The sequence below is a fragment of the Cebus imitator genome, unplaced genomic scaffold, assembly GCF_001604975.1.
Source record: "Cebus imitator isolate Cc_AM_T3 unplaced genomic scaffold, Cebus_imitator-1.0 Scaffold312, whole genome shotgun sequence".
Lineage (NCBI taxonomy): Eukaryota > Metazoa > Chordata > Mammalia > Primates > Cebidae > Cebus > Cebus imitator.
This window is the reverse complement of record NW_016107627.1, coordinates 1,329,863-1,353,938: the sequence shown is the minus strand read 5'-3', so window position 1 is coordinate 1,353,938 and position 24,076 is coordinate 1,329,863. Positions and strand designations below refer to the sequence as shown.

At 42.3% G+C, this 24,076-nt stretch overlaps 1 long non-coding RNA gene and 1 pseudogene across 1 annotated transcript in view; both read left to right on the top strand.

The window, feature by feature from the left end:
• LOC119467626 overlaps positions 1 to 5,401 on the top strand; it is an 11,252-nt gene extending 5,851 nt beyond the window's left edge. Inside the window, exon 2 of the long non-coding RNA XR_005196173.1 lies at positions 5,052 to 5,401. This is a non-coding gene — a long non-coding RNA (uncharacterized LOC119467626). The remainder of the gene's footprint in view (positions 1 to 5,051) is intronic.
• Positions 5,402 to 20,172: 14,771 nt separating this feature from the next.
• Positions 20,173 to 21,282, top strand: LOC108286005 (annotated as a pseudogene).
• The last annotated feature ends 2,794 nt before the right edge of the window (positions 21,283 to 24,076 follow it).

Below are 24,076 nucleotides of genomic sequence, written 5' to 3'. Positions count from 1 at the left end.
GAGTAGCTGGGATTACAGGCACGCACCACCATGCCCAGCTAATTTTTTGTATTTTTAGTAGAGACGGGGTTTCACCATGTTGACAAGGATGGTCTCGATCTCTTGACCTCGTGATCCACCCGCCTCGGCCTCCCAAAGTGCTGGGATTACAGGCTTGAGCCACCGCGCCCGGCTCTCTGCATATTTCAATCACAATATTAACACAATTTAATTGTGCTGTGTAGCAGCAACAAAATAGATAAAGTAATCAATATGTACCTATGAGTCAGGGAAGACTTTTATAGAATAGGAGATGCTTGTGTTGGATCTTTAAAGGAGTCAAAAGCTAGATAGGCCAGGTGAGATGGCTCACACCTGTAATCCCAGTATTTTGGGAGGTCAAGGTGGGAGGATCCCATGAACTCAAAAGTTCTAGACCAGACCTGGTAACAAAAGGAGACCCCCCGTCTCTACGAAAAATAAAAATAAGAAGTAAAAAATTTAGCCAAGCATGATGGTATGCACCTGTAGTCCCGGCTACTTGAGAGGCTGAGAAGAGGATCACTTGAGCCCAGTAGCTAGGGACTGCCATGAACTATGACCGCATCACAGCCCTTCTGCCCTGGCAAAGGAGTGAGAGATTGTTTCAAAGCAAGTAAGCAAACAAACAAAAGTTAGATAAATAGACATTCTGGGTAAAGGAGAGAGAATACCACATGTCATAATAGCAAGGCATGAAGCTAGCCACATGCATTCCCAAGTTACAAATGGTACCACCTGAGTGGAGAAAGTATTAGAGACAAGTCTTCCAGAAGAGGCAAGGGCCAGGACCTGAAGAAAGTGAATACTGTTCTAAAGAGTATGGGGTTTTTATCTAAGAGGCCATGATCACACTGAGGCAAAAGGGGGGCCGTATGTAGCACAATGCTATGCTGTGTGTGTGTGCGTGTATGTGTGTGAATTTGAATTAGTTAACTGCATGTATATCCAAAATATGGCAGCTTTCACATGAAATTTTAAGTTTTCTACTTCTCATGAGAAATCAAAAGATTTAACAATACAGGGATGCTCAACAATACAGGGATACAGTATAATAACTATTTAGATAGCATTTACACTGGATAAGGGCAGCTCACTTTGCCACGTCCCATGGTTTACTCTGATGTAGACACATGTGGGTTTTTGTGTTTTTTTTTTTTTTTTTTGAAACCAGGTCTCACTCTGCTGCCCAGGCCGGAGTGCAATGGCATGATCTTGGCTCACTGCAACCTCTGCCTCCCGGGTTCAAGCAATTCTCCTGCCTCAGCCTCCAGAGTAGCTGGGACAACAGGTGCACACCACCATGCCCAGTTTATTTTTGTATTTTTAGCAGAGATGGGGTTTCACTATCTTAGCCAGGCTGGTCTTGAACACCTGACCTCAGGTGATCTGCCCACCTCGGCCTCCCAAAGTGCTGGGATTACAGGCGTGAGCTATCACACCCAGCCAACACTTGTGTTTTTATCCCTGTTCATTCATTCATTCTTTCTTTCTTTTTTTTTTTTTTTTTTTTTGAGGCAGTTTTACTCTTGTCACACAGGCTAGAGTGCAGTGGCGTGATCCTAGCTCACTGCAACCTCTGCCTCCACGTTCAAGTGATTCTGCTGTCTCAGCCTCCTGAGTAGCTGGGATTATAGTGTATGCCACCACGCCTGGCTAATTTTTGTATTTTTGGTTGAGGCAGGGTTTCCCCATGTTGGCCAGGCTGGTCTTGAACGCCTGACCTCACGTAATCCATCTACCTCGGCCTCCCAAAGTGCTGGAATTATAGGCATGAGGCACCACACCCAACCCTAATTCTATCATTTCTTCTATGTACATTAGCTAACATCCTGTAAGAAAAAATTTCCTTTTTTTTTAAACTCTCCCATCTCTCTCTCTCTGTCACACACACACACACACACACACATACACCACTGTGGCCTCTGCTTTTTATTTGCTCAATGAGTTGCAATCATTCTTTCTATTATTCAGAATTTCCCAAACCTCAAGTAATATAGAAAGGACAAATAGAATTCTCAAATTCTAGTTAACCTTTCAGAAACGCTTGAACTTCCTTGACCCAAACTATTGCCTTTTCTCTTAATGACAATGACGTCAACTCCACAGATAGCCCACTAACTCTCAAACTCCTGGCCTCAAGTGATCCTCCTACCTTGGCCTTCCAAACTGTTGGGGTTACAAGCGTGAGCCGCAGTGGCTGGCCTAGTCCATTGACTCTCAGCCTGTTCACTGATACTTAGGCATCTTATCTGCCTGAGAATGTTGCTCCCATTATACACTCTGTCTTCTTACAAGCTGATATAGCCAATATTGCATATGGCTGGGGTGATATACTTGGTTTTGTAAAAATTATGGTAAAATAGGCATAACAAAATTTAGCTTTTTTTTTTTTTTTTGAGATAGAGTCCCACTTTGTCGTCCAGGCTGGAAGTACAATGGCGTGATCTCAGCTCACTGCAACCTCCGCTTTCCCGGGTTCAAGCAGTTCTCCTGCCTCAGCCTCCTGAGCAGCTGGGATTGCAGGTGCGCACCCCCACACTCAACTAATTTTTGTATTTATCATAGAAACAGGGTTTCAACATGTTGGTCAGGCTGGTCTCAAACTCCTGATCTCGTGATCCACCCATCCTGGCCTCCCCAAGTGCTGGGATTACAGGTGTGAGCCACTGCACCCAGCCCAAAATTAAGCATTTTAGCCATCTTTCAGTGTATGGCCCAGTGGCATTAAGTACACACACAGTGTTGTGCCATTATCTCCTTTTTTCATCTTGCAAAACTGAAACTCTACCCATTAAACACTAATCCCTCATTTTCCTCCTTCTCCAGCCCCTTGCAACCACCATCTACTTTCACTCGCTGTGAATTTGGCTACTCTAAGTACTTCACATAAGTAGAATCGATACACTCATATCAACAAATACTTGTTTTATCAAGAAATATGAATACCTTTTCTAAAACATCCTTTAAAGCAATCCCAGGCCAGGAACAGTAGCTCACGCTTATAATCCCAACACTTTGAGAGACTAGATCAGGAGAACCACTTGAGGCCGGAAGTTCGAGACCAACCTGGGCAACATAGCAAGACATGGTGTGTGCAAAAAATTTATAAAACACAAAAAATTAGTAGGGCATGGTGGCATGCACCTGTAGTCCCAGCAACTGGGGAGGCTGAGATGGAAGGGTCGCTTGAGGCTGGAAGTTTGAGTGCTATGATCCTGCCATTGCACTCTGCACTCCAGCCTGAGTGACAGAGCAAAACCCCATTTAAAAAAAAAACATAACAAGAAATCATTCACAATTTAAAATGTAGGGGTTTCATCTGCTGAAGAACACATCTGAAAAAGACTGCCCTTGACCTCAATGGAAAGGACATTGCAGGCACTAATTAACAAATACCGTAGCAATTGAACTCTAGGATGTTGATCCTTGCATCCTTGTTTCTTTGTTTTTTTAAGACAGAGTCTCTGTCACCCAGGTTGGAGTGCAGTGGTGCAATCATAGCTCACTGTAACCTCAAACGTCCAGGCTCAAGTGATCCACCTCAGCCTCCAAGTAGCTGGGACTACAGGCATACCCCACCACACCCAGCTAATTTTTTTTTTTTTGGTAGAGATGGGGTCTTATCATGTTGCCCAAATTGGTCTCAAACACCTGCCCTCAAGCCCTCAAGAAATCTTCCCACCTCAGCGCCCCAAAGTTCTGGGAAGCAGGCATGAGCCACTATGCCCAGCTATATCCCTGTTTCTTGATGAAGGAGAAATTAGCCATTCTTGAATCAGGAAGACATTACTACCAGAAAACTCAACTGGAGAATTCTGAGGAATCCTCCAGAAGCAGAAAACTGCAGAGAGGGGACAACTTTCACTGAAGCCCATAGGAACAAGCTAGTGACTGCATGAAGGAGACAGTCCAAGACCTGAGGCCCATGGAAGGTAAGAAGCTAGAGCTATGTGTTTGTCACACTTCAATCTGCATGCAGGCTTTTCATAATTTTTCTAGATATTTTCTTTCATCCTTCTTTGGTTTATGGTTTGCTTTGTTGACAGGTTGTTACCTCAACTAGAGTACCTATAAGCAGTGATTTCTTAGAGCCAGATTATGAGAATCAACTGTAACTTGTCAGGAATCTTGCTAGATGGTTGAGAAACCATTGGTGGTTTGAAATCAGTCTACAGGAACATGCACACCATAGAAATCAGAAAACACAGTTTTATTTGTCCTTACAGTGTGTGTCTAGAAAATGTTACTGCCAGTGTCCTATACGCCAAAGTTATTTGAAGTAATCATTTCCTCCGTGTAATTAGGTTTTATATTCAGGTCTGTGCATTTGTTTCTATTTGTGTCCAGTTGTTTCTGTTTGTGTTTGACTTAATTTTGGTTTTTGAATATGTGAGTCATTTACATGATTGAAAAGTAAAAACTGTGTAAAGAAAGATACTCGGAGAGTTCTTGCCTTCACCCCGTTGCTGTTCCCATCTCACCCATGCTTCAGAAGTAACCACTTCCTTTTTTTTAACTGTCACTCTTAGGATATGCTTAAGTTACTCCATTTTCAACAATTTCTTGTTTATTATTTTTTTTTAAAAAAGTACATATACATATGCATAAGTATGTGTGTGTATGTGTAAATGTGCCCTAGTTTATTCAACCAGTCTCCTATTCATGGGTAGTTGTATTGGTTTAGAAGAGTCACTGAATCAAAGGGTAGAAGAACATGTAATTTTGTTAATTATTGCCAGATTTCCCTCCAGGGGAGTTGTGCCATTTTGCAATCCCACCAGCAGTGGGTGGAAATACCTGTTTCTCCCCAGGCTTACCAACAGAGTATGTTGTCAAGCTTTTGGACTTCTGCCTGAGAACTGTGAGGGGTCTGAGATTTTTGCCCTCCTTGCAAGGTGGATGCCTTTTCCTGGTGGGCTTATGTCACAGCAGAAGAACACTGAGATTAGGAAACCCCCAGCCTTATAAGGAGCTGCTAAAAAACCTGCATAACCTTTGTCCTGGAGGAATATGTTGTTTTTTCATCTTAGGTAACAAATCTACCCTTTGTCCTTCCAAGATGTTTGCAACACAAAAGACATTGAGAAGAGAAGCTGTCAAAAGACGTATGGAAACACCATGAGAGACTGTCTTCCAACACTGCCAAACTGAAAAGGGAAGAATAATATTTGAGTATACGCTGCCCAGTACCTCCTGTGAATACCGAAATCCATAAATGCTCAAGTTCCTTATGCAAAATATGGTAGTGTTTGCACATAACCTATGCACATACTCCAGTAGATTACTTATAATACTTAATACAATCTAAATGCCATGTAATCGCTGATATACTCTATTATTTAGGGAATACTGATAAGTAAAAAAAGTCTGTACGTATTCAGTACAAACACAGTTTTTTTTCCAAATACAGTCATGCACTCATAAGGACGTTTTAGTCAACAACTGACTACATATACAATGGTGGCTATACCATATAGCCTATGTGTGTGGTAAGCTATGCCATCTAGGTTTGGGTAAGTACACTCTATGATGTTTGCACAATGGCAAACTCACCTAACAACACATTTTTGAGTATGTTTCCCCATCATTAAGCAATACATGACTGTCACTTCTATCCACGGTTGATTGAATTTACAAATGTGGAATCCATGGATGCTGAGGGCTGACCATATTTTAATTTGCATTTCTTTGATTATAAGAAATGGTGCTATTTTTCCAAGCACTTCACAGACATTTGCCTTTCATCTTCTGTGAACTGTCTCTTAAGACTTTTGGCCATTTTCCTACTAGGTTTTTTACTTCAAAAACTTTTTTTTTTGAAACAGAGTCTCTCTCTGTCGCCCAGGTTGGAGTGCAGTAGTGTGATCTCCATTCACTGCAACCTCCGCCTCCAAGGTTCAAGCGATTCTCCTGTCTTAGCCTCCTGAGTAGCTGGGACTAAAGGCACCCACCACCATGCCCGGCTAACTTTTGTATTTTTAGTAAAAACAGAGTTTCACTATGTTGGCCAGGCTGGTTTCAAACTCCTGACCTCGAGTGATCCACCTACCTCGGCCTCCCAAAGTGCTGGGATTACAGGTGTGAGCCACTGCACCTGGCCTCTGAAACAGTAAAATCTTTTATACTTAAACAGCTTTATTGAGATATATTATATATACCATTAAGTTCACCCATTTAAAGTATACAATTCAATGGGTTTTAGTATATTTATGGAGCTGTGCAACCATTGCTATAGTATAATTTTGGAACATTTTTAACACTCCAGAAAGAAGCCCCTTACCTCTTAGTAGTCAACTCCATTCCTGGCCCTCCCTCCCACCCCACCCAGCCCTATGTGACCACTAATCTACTCTATCTCTATAGGTGTGTCTATTCTGAACATTTCTTTTTCTTTTCTTTTCTTTTTTTTTTTTTTTTTTTTGAGACAGTGTCTCTCACTGTTGCCAGGCTGGAGTGCAGTGGCACAATCTAGGCTCACTACAATCTCTGTCTCCCGGGTTCAAGTGATTCTCCTGCCTGACCCTCCCGAGTAGCTGGGATTACAGGCACCTGCCACCACACCCAGCTAATTTTTTGTATTTTCAGGAGAGACAGGGTTTCACCAGGTTGGCCAGGCTGGTCTCAAACTCCTGACCTTGTGATTCACCCACCTCAGCCTTCCAAAGTCTTGGGATTACAGGCATGAGCCACCGTGCCCAGCTATTCTGTACATTTCATATAAATGGTATCATACAATAAGCAGTCTTTTGTGACTCTTACACTTAGCATAATATTTTGAAGTTTCTTCCACGTATCATGTATCAATACTCTTTGTTTTTTTAGTTATTTATCTATGATGGAAATTAGCTATTTTGTGTAATTTAAACTACAAATTTTCTCCCAGTTTTTCATCTCTTTTGATTTTGTTTATGATGTTTTTGCCAAGCAAAACTCTATGCATATATCGGCCAGGTGTATTGGCTCACACCTGTAATCCCAGCACTTTGGGAGGCCAAGGTGGACAGATCACCTGAGGTCAGGAGTTCGAGACCAACCTGGCCAACATGGTGAAACTCCGTCTCTACTAAAAATAAGAAAATTAGCCAGGTGTGGTGGCATGCGCCTGTAATCCCAGCTATTTAAGAGGCTGAGGCAGGAGAATTCCCTGAACATGGAAGGAAGAGGTTGCAGTGAGCTGAGATTGCATCCCTGCACTCCAGCCTTTGTCTCAAAAAAAAAAGTCTATGCATATATGTGTGTGTATATAAATATATATATATATATATATATATATGTATATATATATATATGTTTGTGCATATATGGATACAGCTGTAGATATAAATGGATAGACTTGAATTTATCAATCTTTCTCCATGGCTTCTGGAATTTGAGTTATAATTAGGATGGCTTTCCTTTGTCTAGATTGAAAAGAAATTCATATATGTTTTCTTATTGAACCTGTTATGTTTTCATTTTTTTGTACACTGAAATAAGGGATCTGTTTGAAGTATATTCTAATGTAAATTTATTTATTTATTTATTTTTGAGATGAAATTTCATTCTTGTTGCCCAGGCTGGGGTGCAATGGTTGAATCTCGGCTCACTGCAACCTCCGCCTCCTGGGTTCAAGCAATTCTCCTGTCTCAGCCTCCCAAGTAACTGGGATTACAGGTATGCACCACCATGCCCAGCTAATTTTTGTATTTTTAGGAGAGATGAGGTTCCATCAGGTTGGCCAGGCTGGTCTCAAACTCCTGACCTCGTGATTCACCTGCCTTGGCCTCCCAAAGTGCTGAGATTACAGGTATGAGCCACTGGTGCCCGTCTTTTATTTTTTTTTTTCTAGACGGAGTTTTACTCTTGTCACCCAGACTGGAGTAAAATGGCACAATCTACACAATCTCCTGGGATCAAGTGATTCTCCTGCCTCAGCCTCCCAAGTAGCTGGGATTACAGGCCTGAGCCACTGCGCTCAGTCCTAATGTAAATTAGGGACATAAACACTCCAGTTATGCTAATGCCATTATTTAAAAGTGAATCTTTTCTGACCTGGAGTGGTGGCTCATACCTGTAATCCCAGCACTTTGGGAAGCCAAGGCGGGTAGATCACTTGAAGTCAGTAGCTCGAGACCAGCCTGGCCAATATGGTGAAACCCCATCTCTACTAAAAATACAAAAAATTAGTTGGGCGTGGTGGCACACACCTGTAGTTCCAGCTATTCAGGAGGCTGAGGTGAGAGAATTGCTTGAACCCGGGAGGCAGAGGTTGCAGTAAGCCAAGATTGCACCACTGCACTCCAGCCTGGGTGACAGAGCAAGACTCCATCTCAAAAAATAAAAAAGTTAATCTTTTCCCCAGTAATTTCAGATTCCGCCTTTGTCATATGCTAAATTTCCCTGTGTACTTCAAACTATTCCTACTGGTTTGTATGTCTAGCCAGGAACCAACACCACACTGTTTTAATTATCAGATCTTTATAGAAGGTTTTAATACATGGTAAGACAACCAGTCCCTTTTATTGCACTTGCTTTTGAAGATGTTCATAAGTGTTCTTGCTTATTTATTTTTCCATATGAAGATTAAGATTCTGTGCCAGGAAAAATTTTGCTGGCATTTTTATTGGGATTATATTAAATTTATAAATGAACTTTATTATGTTGATTGGTTCTATTCAAGACAAGGAATGTGGTTCTATTTTTGTTCTATTTTGTTCTATTTTTGTTATTTTTCAGGACTATTTCAAAAAGTTTCTCATACAGGCTTCATGTGTAATCTTTGAAACTATAGTCCTATCTTCTATGAAACCAGGTCAGCTGAATATCACCAGTCATGGCTACTCTTCTCTTTGAGGAGAGGTGAGAAAGGGGGCTGCCAAAGAGCAAACATCTACATTCTTCTTCTTTTTTTTTTTTTTTTTTTTTTTTTTTTTTTGAGATGAAGTCTTGCTCTGTTGCCCAGAATGAAGTGCAATGGCGTGATCTTGGCTCACTGCAACCTTCACCTCCCAGGTTCAAGCAATTCTCCTGTCTCAGCCTCCCAAGTAGCTGGGATTACAGGCGTGTGCTGCCATGCTCGGCTAATTTTTGTATTTTTAGTAGAGACGGGGTTTCACCATGTTGGCCAGGCTGGTCTTGAACTCCTGACCTCAGGTGATCCGCTCATCTAGGCCCCCCCAAAGTACTGGGATTACAGGCATGAGCCATGGTGCCCAGCCCAAACATCTACATTCTACTTGCCCTGATTCTTGTTCACTCCACTGAGGATTTTACATATATTTATATTACTGGCTATGATATTATGTAGTACTCATTGAAACACTGTCTTTAGGAAGCTTTATTGTACAATATGGCTAAGCATAATGCAGGATGGGAAATAGCTTGGAGGGTGGATTTGGGGATACAGTATATAATAGGATTTTGGAGTTAAATTGTTTTTTGACTCAATTCAGAGACCTCTGATGGGCACACCTCATCTCCCCAGTAAGCTGATTCCAGGAGTCAGAGGAGAAACATTTTGATCAGACTACAAAATGCAGGATTTCCCTGATATCCATCAGGGCACTTTACCTTATGAGATAGCTATACTCAGGCTTACTCCAGGCTTCGCTTTGAGACCGTCCAGATTAATAGTAGGAAAAACAGGGAAGAATAGGGGAAAAGGAAACAGCGTATTTCTTTCCTCAAGTCCTTCCAACTTTGCTTCACCTTAGAGAACAATGAGGCTTATGAAGTAGGGCTGGCAGCAATCTTGTGTGATTGTTCAGCCATCTTCTCTGTTGACTCCTCAGCCTCTTTTGCCACCCTTGAGTTACCCACAGCTTGGCTAAAATAAAAGACTTCTTCTTCCAGGTTTCTCATGCTTTAAATCTTTCCTAGTACACCTGTTCTTGCTTAAAATGTACCAGAACATCCACACAACAGGGTACTAGATACCTATAAAAAGAATTGCGGAAAATCTCTATATATAACTGTCCAGTGATTTCCAGGATATATTGCTCAGAGAAAAAAATCGTGGTATAGAAAAATGTGTACAGTTTGCTACTATTTATCTAAGAAGCAAGGAATAGAGATATATGCAGAGATGCTTGTACTGAAAGTAAACAATGGAAATAGCCCACAGCCCTGGCCTCTGCTCACACACCCACAGAGCCCACAGCTCCACTGTAGCATGTGTGGCATTTGGGCCCTCTTTGGCAACAATGATTGCCTCTCTGGTCATCATCCGAGTGCTATGAAGATCACACACAGGGGTCCAGATGCATTTCATCCTGAGAATGTCAATGGATACATCAGCTGCTGCTTTGGATTTCACCAGTTGGTGGTGGTTGACCAGCTGTTTGGAATGCAGCCAATTCAAGTGAAGAAATATCTTTATTTGTGGCTCTGTTGCAGTGATGAAATTTACAACCACAAGAAACTATAATACCATTTTGAATTTCATTACAAGGCCAAAGTGGATGGTGAGATAATCCTTCATCTTTATGACAAAGGGGGGACTGGGCAGACAATTTGTATGTTGGGTTGAGTCTTTGCATTTATTTTATTAAATACTGTCAATAAGAAAGTATTCCCGGTCAGAGACACCTACCTAGAGAGTCATCACTGTAGACATTAACCTCTACATGCCCTCTATAACAGTGTGGAGAAACCATTTTGAGATACAAACTGTGAAGAGCAACCTCTGGACTCATTTTGACAGTGCTATTAAGAAAAGACTGATGACAGAGAAAAGGCTTGGATTCCAGCTTCATTGCTGCCACTCTGTTGATGCAGCAGAAAGAGGCCCAAGTGTAAGACACTCTCTGACATCTGTGATTGGCATGGAAAACAGTCTGAAGGTACTGGCTCCTAGAAAAGTGGAAAATCATATTGAGAGTGAACACCACTCTGAGGAAGGCATGCAGGTCCTGGATGAAGTAATATTTTCCTTGGAAATTTAAGACATAACAATAGTTCACACTTCAGTAGGTAGGTATTTAATTTCCAAGTATACTTGAAAGAACACAGATAGCATAGTGATCTTCTCTAGAGAAGGTTCAGATGAAATTACACAGGGTTACATAGACTCCTCCTCAGGAAAAAGCCAAGGAGGAGAGTCAGGGGCTTTCCAAGGTCTCTTTGACGCACTGTGTGCAGCTTGACCTGCTGCTGCCCATGTGACCTTGAACTGAGAGTCTCATTCCTAGGTCATTTATTTTCTTCTTATTGCCTCTGGCGCCAGAAATAAGAATTCTGAAGAATGAGATAGGAAAACATCTCCTGATAAAGATATTTGAGTACTATCCTTGATACCTAAAGAGATTCTCTGGCAAAAAGAAGCCTTCAGTGATGGGATAACCAGGAATTAAGAATTCCTGTTTTAGGGTTTACAGGAATATCCTGAACATTATGTTGATGATGTAATGATGGCAACTGCAGCACAAAAATATTCCTTCACTTTTCTTAAAACTAAATAAGGCTATTACAGCAATCTACAAATTCAATGCAATTCCCATTAAAATACCATCATCATTCTTCACAGAACTAGAAAAAACAACCCTAAAATTCATGTGGAACCAAAAAAGAGCCTGCATAGCCAAAGTAAGACTAAGCAAAAAGAACAAATCTGGAGGCATCACATTACCTGATTTCAAACTATACTATAATGCCACAGTCACAAAAACAGCATGGTGTTGGTATAAAAATTGGCAAAGACCAATGGAACAGAACAGAGAACCCAGAGATAAACCCAAATACTTAACAGCTAGCTCATCTTTGACAAAGCAAACAAAAACGTAAAGCGGGGAAAGGGCACCCTATTCAACAAATGGTGCTGGGGTAATTGGCAAGCCACACATAAGAGAATGAAACTGGGTACTCCTCCCTCACCTTATACAAAAATCAACTCTAGATGGATCAAGGACTTAAATCTAAGACCTGAAACTATAAAAATTCTACAAGATAACATCAGAAAAACCCTTCTAGACATTGGCTTAGGCAAGGAGTTCATGCAAATGCAATAAAAACAAAGACAAATAGGTGGGACTTGATTAAACTAAAGAGCTTTTGCGTGGCAAAAGGAACCATCAGCAAAGTAAATGGACAACGCACAGAGTGGGAGACAATCTTCACAATCTATATATCTGACAAGGGAATATTATCCAGAATCTACAATGAACTTAAACAAATTAGCAAGAAAAATAACGAACAATCCCATCAAAAAATGTGTTAAGGAGAATAGACAGCTCTCAAAAGAGGATATACAAATGGCCAACAAACACGTGAAAAAATGTTCAGCATCATCAATGATCAGGGAAATGCAAATCCAAATCACAATGTGATACCACCTTATTCCTGCAAGAATGGCCATAATCAAAAAATCAAAAAATAATAGATGTTGGCATGGATGTGGTGAAAAGGGAACACTTCTACACTGCTATTGGGAATGTAAACTGGTACAACCACTATGGAAAACAGTGTGGAAATTCCTTAAAGAACTAAAAGTAGAATTATTATTTGATCCAGCAGTCCCACTCCTGGGTGTCTACCCAGAGGAAAAGAAGTCATTATATGAAAAAGATACTTGCACACAAGTTTATAGCAGCATAATTCACAACTGCAAAAATGTGGAACCAGACCAAATACCCATCAATCAACAAGTGGATAAAGAAACTGACATATATATATGTGATGGAATACTACTCAGCCATAAAAAGGAATGAAGTAACTCAGGATTGTAAAACCAAACATCATATGTTCTCATTCATAAGTGGGCACTAAGCTATGAGACTGCAAAGGCAGAATAATTATACAATGGACTTTGAAGACTCAGGGGGAAAGTGTGGGAAGGGGGTGAGGGATAAAAGACTACAAATTGGGTTCACTGTATACTGCTCGGGTGATGGGTATACCTGAGTCTCACAAATCAGCACTAAAGAACTTACTCGTGTAAGTAAGAACCAAATGGTAAGAACCAAATACCACCTGTTTCTCAAAAACCTATAGAAATAAAAAAATTTTTTAAAAAAACATTGATTAAAGGTAAAAACAAATAAATTAGTTCACCTAAAAAAGACAGACATGCTCACACTTATTTATTGCAGGATGTCTGTATCAGAAAGTTATGAAAATACATAGAAACAATACAAATGTCCTTTAGTAAGGAACTGGTTGTATAATTTTAAAGGCACATGTTGGCATACTGTGCCACTGTAAGCAGAAATTAAACCAGGGGTGTGGTTCAGGCCTGTAGACCCAGCCAGGAGTTGGAAGCTGTGCTATGCCATGATTGTGCCTGTAAGAGACACTGCACTTCACCCTGGGCAACACAACCAGACCAACCCCATGTCAAAAAAGAGAGAAAAAAACAGAGAGAGAGAGAGAGAGGAATAGAAGGGAGGGAGGGAGGGAAGGAAGGAAGGAAGGAAGGAAGGAAGGAAGGAAGGAGGGAGGGAAGGAAGGAAGGAAGGGAGGGAAAAGAGAGAAAGAGAAAGAAATTAGAACCATCGCTACTTATTATCATGAACTAATCTCCATAAAAGAATAATATGAATCATGTTTTATTGTTGTTGTTTTGGTTTGGTTTGATTTGATTTTTTTAACAATGAAATCCCTTTATTGAATATCTTGTTTTGGTCAGTTTTATTTAGTGAATTTTTTATAGGAATCTTGATAGGTCCTCCAAGAAATTGCCATAAAGCCTTATTCAAGCCAGTCCAGTTTCAGAACAAGTAGATTCCTGGAGTAAGGAGTGAAGACTGTATTTATGGCTTCAATTTTTATATCCCAATTCTGACTGAACAGCATTTTTATCAGTGTTTGCATTTACCAGTTTATCTTAAAGGGTATAACAAAGGATACAGATGAAGGGACATACAGAGCAAGGTACACGGTCATATTTTTCATTTTCTGTATTTTGTGATGTCTTGACACCTTGAGGGCCTTGCTGGCCAGGGAGAGACTGCCTCTCCCAGGGCTAGTTAATTCATAGATGTAGCAAATGGCTCTCTTGTAAACTCCCTTCCTCCCTCCCTCCCTTCCTTTTTCCTTCCTTTTTCTCTTTCTCTCCCTCTTTTTCTCTCTTTTCTCTTTCTCTCTTACTTTCTGACAGAGTTCACTCTTGTTGCCCAGGCTGGAGTGCAGTGGCACAACCTCAGCTCACTGCAACCTCCGCCTCCCAGATTCAAGTGACTTCTCCTGCCTGAGCCTCCCAAGTAGCTGGGATTACAGGCCAGTTAATTTTGTATTTTTTGTAGAGATGGGGTTTCACTATGTTGGTCAGGCTGGTCTCAAATTCCTAATCTCAGGTGATCCATCTGCCTCGGCCTCCCAAAGTGCCTTACAGGCTTGAGCCACTGCGCCCTGTGGACTCACCTTTCTTATGCAAACCGACCAACCAAAGCACATATTTCCAACCACTTTAGCTTACTCTCAGACACCAGGTGAACATTTCCCCTGCTCTAAGTCATCCCAGACACCACCTCTATGACCCGGAGGCAACTAAAATGGTTTTCAGTTCTACAATCCTAAATTTGCTCAAATTTGCCTATGCCCTGCCTCATCCCTTCCTTTCCATAGAAATGGCAGTAAAGGCTCTGGGCCACACTCTTCTCCTTTCCTCCTTCTGCCTCCTGACCAATCCTGGTACTTCCCATGTGGCCCTATGTGTCATGGTGTGGGCCCCTTCTCTCAGGAACTGTAGGTAGTAAGACTTCTTTCAGAGCATGGTGGTTTATGCCTGAAATCCCAGCACTTTTGGAGGCCGAGGCAGGCAGATCACAAGGTCATGAGATGGAGACCATCCTGGCCAACGTGGTGAAACCCCGTCTCTACTAAAAATACAAAAAAATGTGCTGGCATTGTGGCACATGCCTGTAGTCCCAGCTACTCAGGAGGCTGAGGCAAGAGAATCGCTTGAACCCGGGAGGTGGAGGTTGCAGTGAGCCGAGATTGCACCTCTGCACTCCAGCCTGGTGACAGAGCGAGATTCTGTCTAAAAAAAAAAAAAAAAAAAAAGCCTTCTTTCAATGGCATTGTCCTCTCTGTATCATCACTCAGTCACCTCTATAAATTAAAACCCAGGTACAGCCAGATGGGGTGGCTCACGCCTATAATCCCAGCACTTTGGGAGGCCAAGGTGGGCGGATCACCTGAAGTCAGGAGTTGGAGACCAGCCTGACCAACATGAACAAACTCCATCTCTACTAAAAATACAAAATTAGCCAGCATGGTGGCCGGTGCTTGTAATCCCAGCTACTCGGGAGGCTGAGGCAGGAAAATTGCTTCAACCCAGGAGGCAGAGACTACAGGGATGAGCCAAGATCGCATCATTGCACTCCAGCCTGGGCAACAAGAGCAAAAGTCTGTCTAAAAAAAAAAAAACCACCCAGGTACAATTAAAGAATAAATTATAAAATATTTTTAAGTAGTTAATTATAGGAAAGGGAAAGAATTAAGCATTAGGTGAGGGTGGCTAGAACAGAAGGTAGACTTCATTGAAATACCTTGTTCCAGAGATTTGACTTTGGAAGCAAGTACATATTTTATATAACCATTAAGTAAAATTGAATTTTAAGGGGAAGTTCCCTAAAATAAAATCAAAGAGTGCTAAATGATATCCAGTTGTGGCATAACCGCACATAAAAACCATTCCAAATGACTTCATAATAGAACATTTTCACTGCACATCACTAAAGGGAAATATCCTGAAGATTAAAAATTGTGGGTCAGGGCCGAGCACAGTGGCTCAAGTCTGTAATCTCAACACTTTGGGAGGCCAAGGTGGATGATCACAAGGTCAAGAGATTGAGATCATCCTGGCCAACATAGTGAAACCCCATCTCTACTAAAAATACAAATATTAGCTGAGCTGGTGGCACACCACCTGTAATCCCAGCTACTCAGGAGGCTGAGGCAGGAGAATCACTTGAACCCAGCAGGCGGAGATTGCTGTGAGCCAAGATTGCACCACTGCACTCCAGCCTGGCAACAAAGTAAGACTGTCTCAAAAAAAAAAAAAAAAAAATGTGGGTCAGGCACGGTGGCTCATGCCTGTAATCCCAGCACTCTGGGAGACCAAGGCAGGTGAATCACCTGAGAACAAGAGTTTGAGACCAGACTGGCCAAAATGGTGAAACCCTTTCTCTACTAAAAATGCAAAAAAAAAGAAAAAATTAGCCAGGCGTAGTGGTGTACACCTGTAGTCCCAGCAACTCAGGAGGCTGAGGTAGGAGAATTGCCTGAACCCAGGAGTTGGAGGTTGCAGTGAACCAAGATCATGCCATTGCACTCCAGCCTGGGCAATAGGACCGAAACTTTGTCTCAAAAAAAAAAAAAAAACTTAAAAATCGCAAAAAATAAAAGCTTAAGCTGACTTCAATAATCATATTATTAGCAGCAGTATTGATATTATTATTCTGAGACTGCTGTGTGCACACTTTGAAATGAAAATGAATAATTTTGTGAAATACCAATTCTATTATTCCTATAATCTTGAATTTAGCGTGTAAATATTTGTATTAGTCAGCTATATACCTAATCATGCTGCATAACAAGCCACTCTAAACATCAATGACTTACAACCCTAAGTATCATTCAAGTATCTGTGCCTCTGTTTTAAGCTGCATTCTACAGGTTGACTGGCATTTGAACAATTTAGGCTGGGCTGAGCTGGGCTTGGCTCCAGACTGCAGGTTTGGTTCAGGTCTACAAGACGTATCTTTCATTATTCTGGAAGCAATAAGCTACTTGTGGCATGTTCTCATGGCAATGGCAGAGGTAGAAGAGGGCAAGCCCATATGCACAAGCACATTACCAACCTTTGCTGTCTCACACAGTGGAAAAAAATAACTGCCATAATACCAGTATGAACTTGTAATGTATTTTATTAAAACAAAACAAAAAAAGGTCCTTTTCTCTGTCCGCCTAAAATGTCTAGAAACAAAAATACCTCAGTAATGATGGCACCTGAAGGAGTTGAGAATATGCCACTGCAAAATATGCCATGCTGGCATGTTGACTGCTTTGAGTCAAAGACACTCAATAAACAGCAGACGCAAGGACACTCTGATCTCTTTTTTTTTTTTTTTTTTTTTTTTTTGAGGTGGAGTCTTGCTCTATCATCCAGAATGGAGTGCAGTGGCACAATTTTGGTTCACTGCAACCTCTGCCTCCCAGGCTCAAGCAATTCTCCTGCCTCAGCCTCCAGAGTAGCTGGGATTACAGGCGTGCACCACCATATCCAACTATTTTGTATTTTTAGTAGAGACGGGGTTTCACCATGTTGACCAGGCTGGTCTCAAACTCCTGACGTCAGGTGATCCACCTGCCCTGGCCTCCCAAAGTGCTGGGATTATAGGTGTGAGCTAACACATCCGGCCTGATCTCCCTTTTTTTTCTTTTTCTTTTCTTTTTTTGAGACAGAGTTTTGCTCTCTCCCAGGCTGGAGTGCAGTTGCAGAGTAGAGGTAATGTTTACCTCCCCTGCATACCCATTGTTGTCTCTAAATACCATTTCCAATTTAAAGGAATCACAGTTCTTTGGGGAAATGACTGGATCCAGGTCTGGGACAGAAAATGTACAAAATGAATTTGGAATATTTTATCCCACCAGATAGCAAGTAAGCTATCAGAGATTACTAGGGATGTGTCAAAAGGATTTAGGAGCCAACCTGAAGAGGCACTCATTGGCCAAATACAGAAGAATCTGAACATCAATAAGAATAATAACTGCAATGGATTAACGCATATTATGATATTTCAATACATGAAATAATAATGAGACTTTAAAAACTGCTCATTGTTGGAAGATGTTCGTCATTTCAAAATGCTCATCATTTTGAAAACTGGTAAATAAAGGGAAATAAGCATATATCCTGTTTTTCCTGTATGCATTCTATCATTAGTAAACAAATAGTAATGAATAGAAAGTTTCTCTTTATATATATTCCAACTAACACATGAAGAAGGAATAATTGAATTTGATGTCATTTTTCAAAAGGTAATGAATTAAGTATCATTTATGACTGCTAACATCACAAAGAGAGAGAGAACCAAATATCATGGCCTCCTGATAGAGGAATACAACACTGCCTATGAAGTAGGCTTCCCTCCAGACCACCAGAATTTGAATCTGAATCTCATCAAGCCTCCAGATCCAATATACAGGAAATATGGAGGAGAGAAACTTAAATGACACCATATAAAGGCAATAGCAAAATCCAGATTATGGAAAAATGCAGGAACAACTCATTTCCTCAGTACATAAATTGCAAGGATAAAACAAAGATGTAGAGGGACTCTATTGATTTTTTTAAGTCTTAAGAACTGACAATACTCAGGAGGCTGAGGCAGGAGAATCACTTGAACCTGGGAGGTGGAGGTTGCAGTGACCTGAGATCATACCACTGCACTCCAGCATGGGCGACAGAGCAAGACTCTGTCTCAAAAAAAGAAAGAAAGAAAGAAAAAGAACTGATAATACAAATGTTGGAGAGAATGTGGAGCAGTAAGAACACTCAGACCTTGCTGATGAGTGTAAAATAGTACAACCATTTTGAAAGCTCTTTGGTAGCGTCTTAAAAAGTTGAATGTAAATCAGGCAAAGCAGCCTGGTGAGATGGCATATGCTTGTAATCCCAGCACATTGGGAGGCCAAGACATGCAGATCACTTGAGGTCAGGAGTTCGAGACCAGCCTGGCCAACATGGCAAAATCTTTTGTATTTTGTAGAAGTACAAAAATTAGCGGGGTGTAGTGGCAGGTGCCTGTAATCCCAGCTACTCAGGAGGCTGAGGTAGGAAAATTGCTTGAACCTTGGGAGGTGGAGGTTGCAGTGAGCTGAGATTGTGCCACTGCACTCCAGCCTGGGTGACAGAGTGAGACTCTGTGTCAAAATAATAATAAGAAATTTAAAAATAAATAAATAAATCAGGCATGGTGGCTTACTGGCACCCATAATCCCAGCTACTTTGAGAGGCTGAGGGGGAAGGATCACTTGAGAGCCCAGGAATTTCAGGCTATGGTGAGCTATCATCATACCATAGCACTTCAGTCTAGGCAGCCGAGCAAGACCCCATCTCTTTAAAAAAAAAACTTGACTATATGTATACCCTATGACCCAGCAAATCCACCTCTAGGTGCTTATCCAATGGAAACAAAAACAAGAATGTTCTAAGCATTTTTTAAAAATGTTCTTGTATTTTAAAAAATATTCTAGGCATTTAAAAAAATGCTCTTGTATTAAAACAACAACAACAAACACCTGTAATCGCAGCACTTTGGGAGGCTAAGGCAGGCAGATCATGAGGTCAGGAGATCGAGACCATCCTGGCTAACACGGTGAAACCCCGTCTCTACTAAAAAAAAAACAAAAAATTAGCCAAGCATGGTGGCAGGCGCCTGTAGTCCCAGCTACTTGGGAGGCTGAGGCAGGAGAACTGGTTGAACCCTGGAGGTGGAGGTTGCAGTGAGCCGACATTGTGCCACTTCACTCCAACTTTGTCTCAAAAAAAAAAAAAAACTGGGAAAACCCAGCCATAGAAATCACATCAATGGCTGCTTGTAGAAGCACTGACTGGGAAGAGACATGAGGGAACTTTGTGGCCTGATAGAAATGCTGTGTATCTGGAAATGTATTCAACAAGACTGACTGACTGACAAAAAACAAAAACAAAAACACCACTTGATGGAATGATGTACTAGAGATCTGAGCATTTCTCTCCATGTGAAACATACCTCAGTCTTTTAAAAGGTGTTCACATATGTGCACACACACACACATACACACATGCACACACATACAGATGTTAGAAAAAAGACTCAGAAGACAATCATAGTGTGTAGACTTTCCCTGGATCCTGATTGAAACGTTCTGATTTTTAAAATTTATCACATTTATGAGACAATCGGAAGTTTGGACAGTGATTCGAATTTGATAACATTAAGGAGTTATACTCTAGCTGTGATAAATGTACTGAGGTGATTATATAAGATAAAGGCTTTGCTGGAAGGGCAATGAAGATCCGGGGCCACCGGCTGCCCCCTGTGCAGCAGGAAGTAGCAGGAGACCAGTCCCCCAGTGGAGCCTGCCTGCCCAGCTCATCTACCATTACAGGGATATTTCTGCCCACAGGGATGAGAAACCCTAGCCTTTCCCCATGCTGAAGCTTCAGGGTATTGAGGTACTGTCCAGATGTCTTCCCACAAAGGATCTGTGGTGGCATGCGGCAATGGAGTTCCTGCCAGTAACAGGAAAACTGACTTGGTGGAACTGGCTGAGCTGGGACCCCTACTACAAGAGAGGACAAATGGGTAATCAACAACCCTACCAAAGCTGAAGAAGTGCAAACATGCCCAATGCCCCAGGAAAGGGAGGAGAAGGTGCAGCTACTCTGCACTTCCACCGTGCCATGGAGAAGATGGAGGAGTTTGTGTACAAGGTCTGGGAGGGACACTGGAGGGTCATCCTATATGATGTGCTCCCTGACTGGCTGAAGGACAATGACTCCCTGCTACATGGCCATAGACCACCTATGCCTTCCTTTTGGGCTTGCTTTAAGAGCATCTTCCACATCCATGTGGAAACAGGCAACATCTGGACCCATCTGCTCGGTTTCATGCTGTTTCTCATTTGGGGATCTTGGCCATGCTCAGACCAAATCTGTACTTCATGGCCTCTCTACAGGAGAAGGTGGTCTGGGGACATCCTTTGTGGGTGCAGTGCTCTGCCTCCAAATAGTCAGCTCTTTCTGGCTATTCCACACTGTCTATTGTCATTCAGAGAAAGTCTCTCAGACTTTTTCCAAACTGGACTATTCAGCAGTTGCTCTTCTGATTATGGGGAGCTTTGTCCGCTGGCTCTGTTACTCCTTCCACTGCTCCCCAAAGCCACAGCTCATCTGCCTCTTCTTTGTCTGTGTCCTGGGCATTTCTGCCATCACAGTAGCACAGTGGGACCGGTTTCTACTCCTAACCACTGGCAGACACAGCAGGAGCATTCCTGGGGCTTGGCTTGAATGTGACTGTGCCCATGATGCATTTTCCTATCAATGAAGTTTTGTCAGGGCCACCGTCCAAGTCTGGATAGGTTGGTCCTTCCTCACAGCTGTGATGCACCTCACCGGAGCTGGCCTTTATGCTATTTGAATTTCTGCATGCTTCTTTCATGGAAAATCTGACATATGGTTCCAGTATCATCAGATTCCCTAAGTCCTGGTGGTGGCAGCCGCTTCTCTGGGGTCTGCAACCTTCAGGAATTTTATATGGCCTAGAAGGTGGCTGTACTGATGACTGCCTTCTCTGAGCCTTCCATTTGCGGGGTGGAGGAGGAACTTCTCAAGTGCTTTTAAAAATAACTTCTGGCAGGCATAGTGGCTCACACCTGTAATCCCAGTTCTTTGCCAGGCCAAAGTGGGAGGGTGCTTGAGCACAGGAGTTGGAGGCTACAGTGAGCTATGATCATGTCACCACACTCCAGCTTGGACAACAGAGACCCTGTCTCTATAAAAAATTAAAATTCAAACAAAATAATACCTCCTTTAAGGAAGTAAGGGAAAGAGTCTTAGTTGTCTGAAGGAAACCTCTTAGAGAATTCAACATCAGCCAAGTTTCAGCCCTCTTCTACATTGACTTGGCAATGAACTTCCCATTTCCACTCCCCTACCTTGGGACGGAGAATTTCAAATGTAGCCATCTCTTTCCTCAACAGTCTTCCCTGCCAACAAAGCAACCACAGACCCCTCACAGAGACAGTACTTTGAAACTCGTGTTGAGATTTTACCTTCTCCTCCAACCATTTTTGGAAAATATTATGGACTACAACTTTATTTTTTCTTTTTTTGAGATGGAGTCTCGCTCTGTTGCCCAGGCTGGAACATAGTGGCATGGTCTCAGCTCACTGCAACCTCCACCTCCCACGTTCAAGTGATTCTCCTGCCTCAGCCTCCTGATTAGCTGGGATTACAGGCAGCCGCCACAATACCTGGCTAACTTTTTGTGGTTTTTAGTAGAGACGGGATTTCGCCAGTTGGCCAGACTGGCCTCAAACTCCTGACCTCGTGATCTGACTGCCTCGGCCTCCCAAAGTGCTGGGATTATAGGCATGAATCACCTCACCCGGCACAACTTTTTCAAAATTCTGTCTTTTTTCTGGAAGAAAATTATCCCTTCCTTGCCCACATCCTTACTTTGTATGGTGGCTTATGACAGGCCATCCATTTTTTTCTGAGATGGGGTCTCACTCTGTTGTCCAGGCTGGAGTGCAGTGGCACGATCTCCACTCACTGCAGCCTCCATTTCCTGAGATCAAGCGACTCTCCTGCCTCAGCCTCCTGAGTAGCTGGAATTACAGGCGCCTGCCGCCACCACACCAGGCTAATTTTTGTATTTTTAGTAGTGACAGGGTTTCACCATGTTGGCCAGGCTGGTCTCGAACTCCTCACCTGAAGTGATCCACCCGCCCCAGCCTCCCAAAGTGCTGGGAGTGCGGGTGCCAGACACCATTCCCAGCCTGAGCCACCATGCCTGGCCAGGCCATCTATTTTTGTAGCACTTTTTTCTGGAGGCGGGTATGGAGTCTCACTCTGTTACCCAGACTAGAGTGCAGTGGCACAATCTTAGCTCACTGCAACGTCCATCTCCCGGGTTCAAGTGATCCTCCTGCTTCCTACGGGCATGTACCACGATGTCTGGCCAGTTTTTGTATTTTTAGTAGAGAGAGGGTTTCGCCACATTGGCCAGGCTGGTCTTGAACTCCTGACCTCAAGTGATCAACCCACTTTGGCCTCCCAAAGTGCTGAGATTACAGGCATGAGCCACCACACCACACCACACCAGGCCTTGTAGCACACTTTAGAAAAACAATTATATGGGTGTGGTGGTGCATGCCTGTAATCCCAGCTACTCAGGAGGCTGAGGCAGGAGAACTGGCGAATTTAGGAGGTAGAGGTTGCAGTGAGCTGAAATCGCGCCATTGCATTCCAGCTTAGGCAACAAGAGCGAAACTCTGTCTCAAAAACAAACAAACAAAAAAACAATTATATAATCTTATCCCATCTTTCTAGGGCTGCCTGGATCTGCCTACACAGTAGGAAAAATAAAACCACCAACTTTCACATAGCCCAGCTAATCGTGGAATTATGTCCAGGCTTCAAATAACTTGAGTTTTAATTTCTAAAATTACAATTGGGAAAGATATTTAATATTTAATACTAAGCTTTAAAACAAAACCTGCTAGCATCGCTATGTATCCTGATGCAAAGATTGTAATGTTAATAAAAGAGAGCACAGAAGACAAAAAATAAAATAGAATAAAAATAAATGCTTTATCTTCCAGAGTTATAGACTGAAACTTTTATAGATACCATTATATCATGGCTGAGGTTTGCTTCATAATAATCTGGAGTTGAGGACAGTGGGTGGAAGCTAACTGGACCAAGATTGACCATGAGTTGATAATTGCTGATGCTGGATGATAGGAAATGAATGATCACTATTCTGTTCTGTATGCTTTTGCATATGTTTAAAGTTTTTCATTTAGTCTGAATGAACTAATGCTATACACAACAGGGAATGCATCTCACAAATATTAAGCTGAACAAAAGAGGCTGGACAAAAAAAGCAAGCACACAGTATGATTCCATTTATATAAAGTTTAAAACAGGCAAAGCAAATCCGTGATGTTAGAAATCAGAATAATGGTGGCTGGGCACAGTGGCTCACGCCTGTAATCCCAGCACTTTGGAAGGCTGAGGTGGGTGGATCACCTGAGGTTGGGAGTTTGAGACCAGCCTGGCCAACATGGTGAAATCCTATCTCTACTAAAAACACAAAAATTAGCCAGATGTGGTGGTGGGCTCCTGTAATCCCAGCTACTGTGGAGGCTGAGGCAGGAGAATCGCTTGAACCAGGAGGTGGAGGTTGTAGTGAGCCAGATGGCACCATTGCACTCCGGCCTGGGCAACAAGAGCGAAACTCTGTCTCAAAAATAAAATAAATAGGGCCGGGCGCGGTGGCTCACGCCTGTAATCCCAGCACTTTGGGAGGCCGAGGCGGGTGGATCACGAGGTCAAGAGATCGAGACCATCCTGGTCAACATG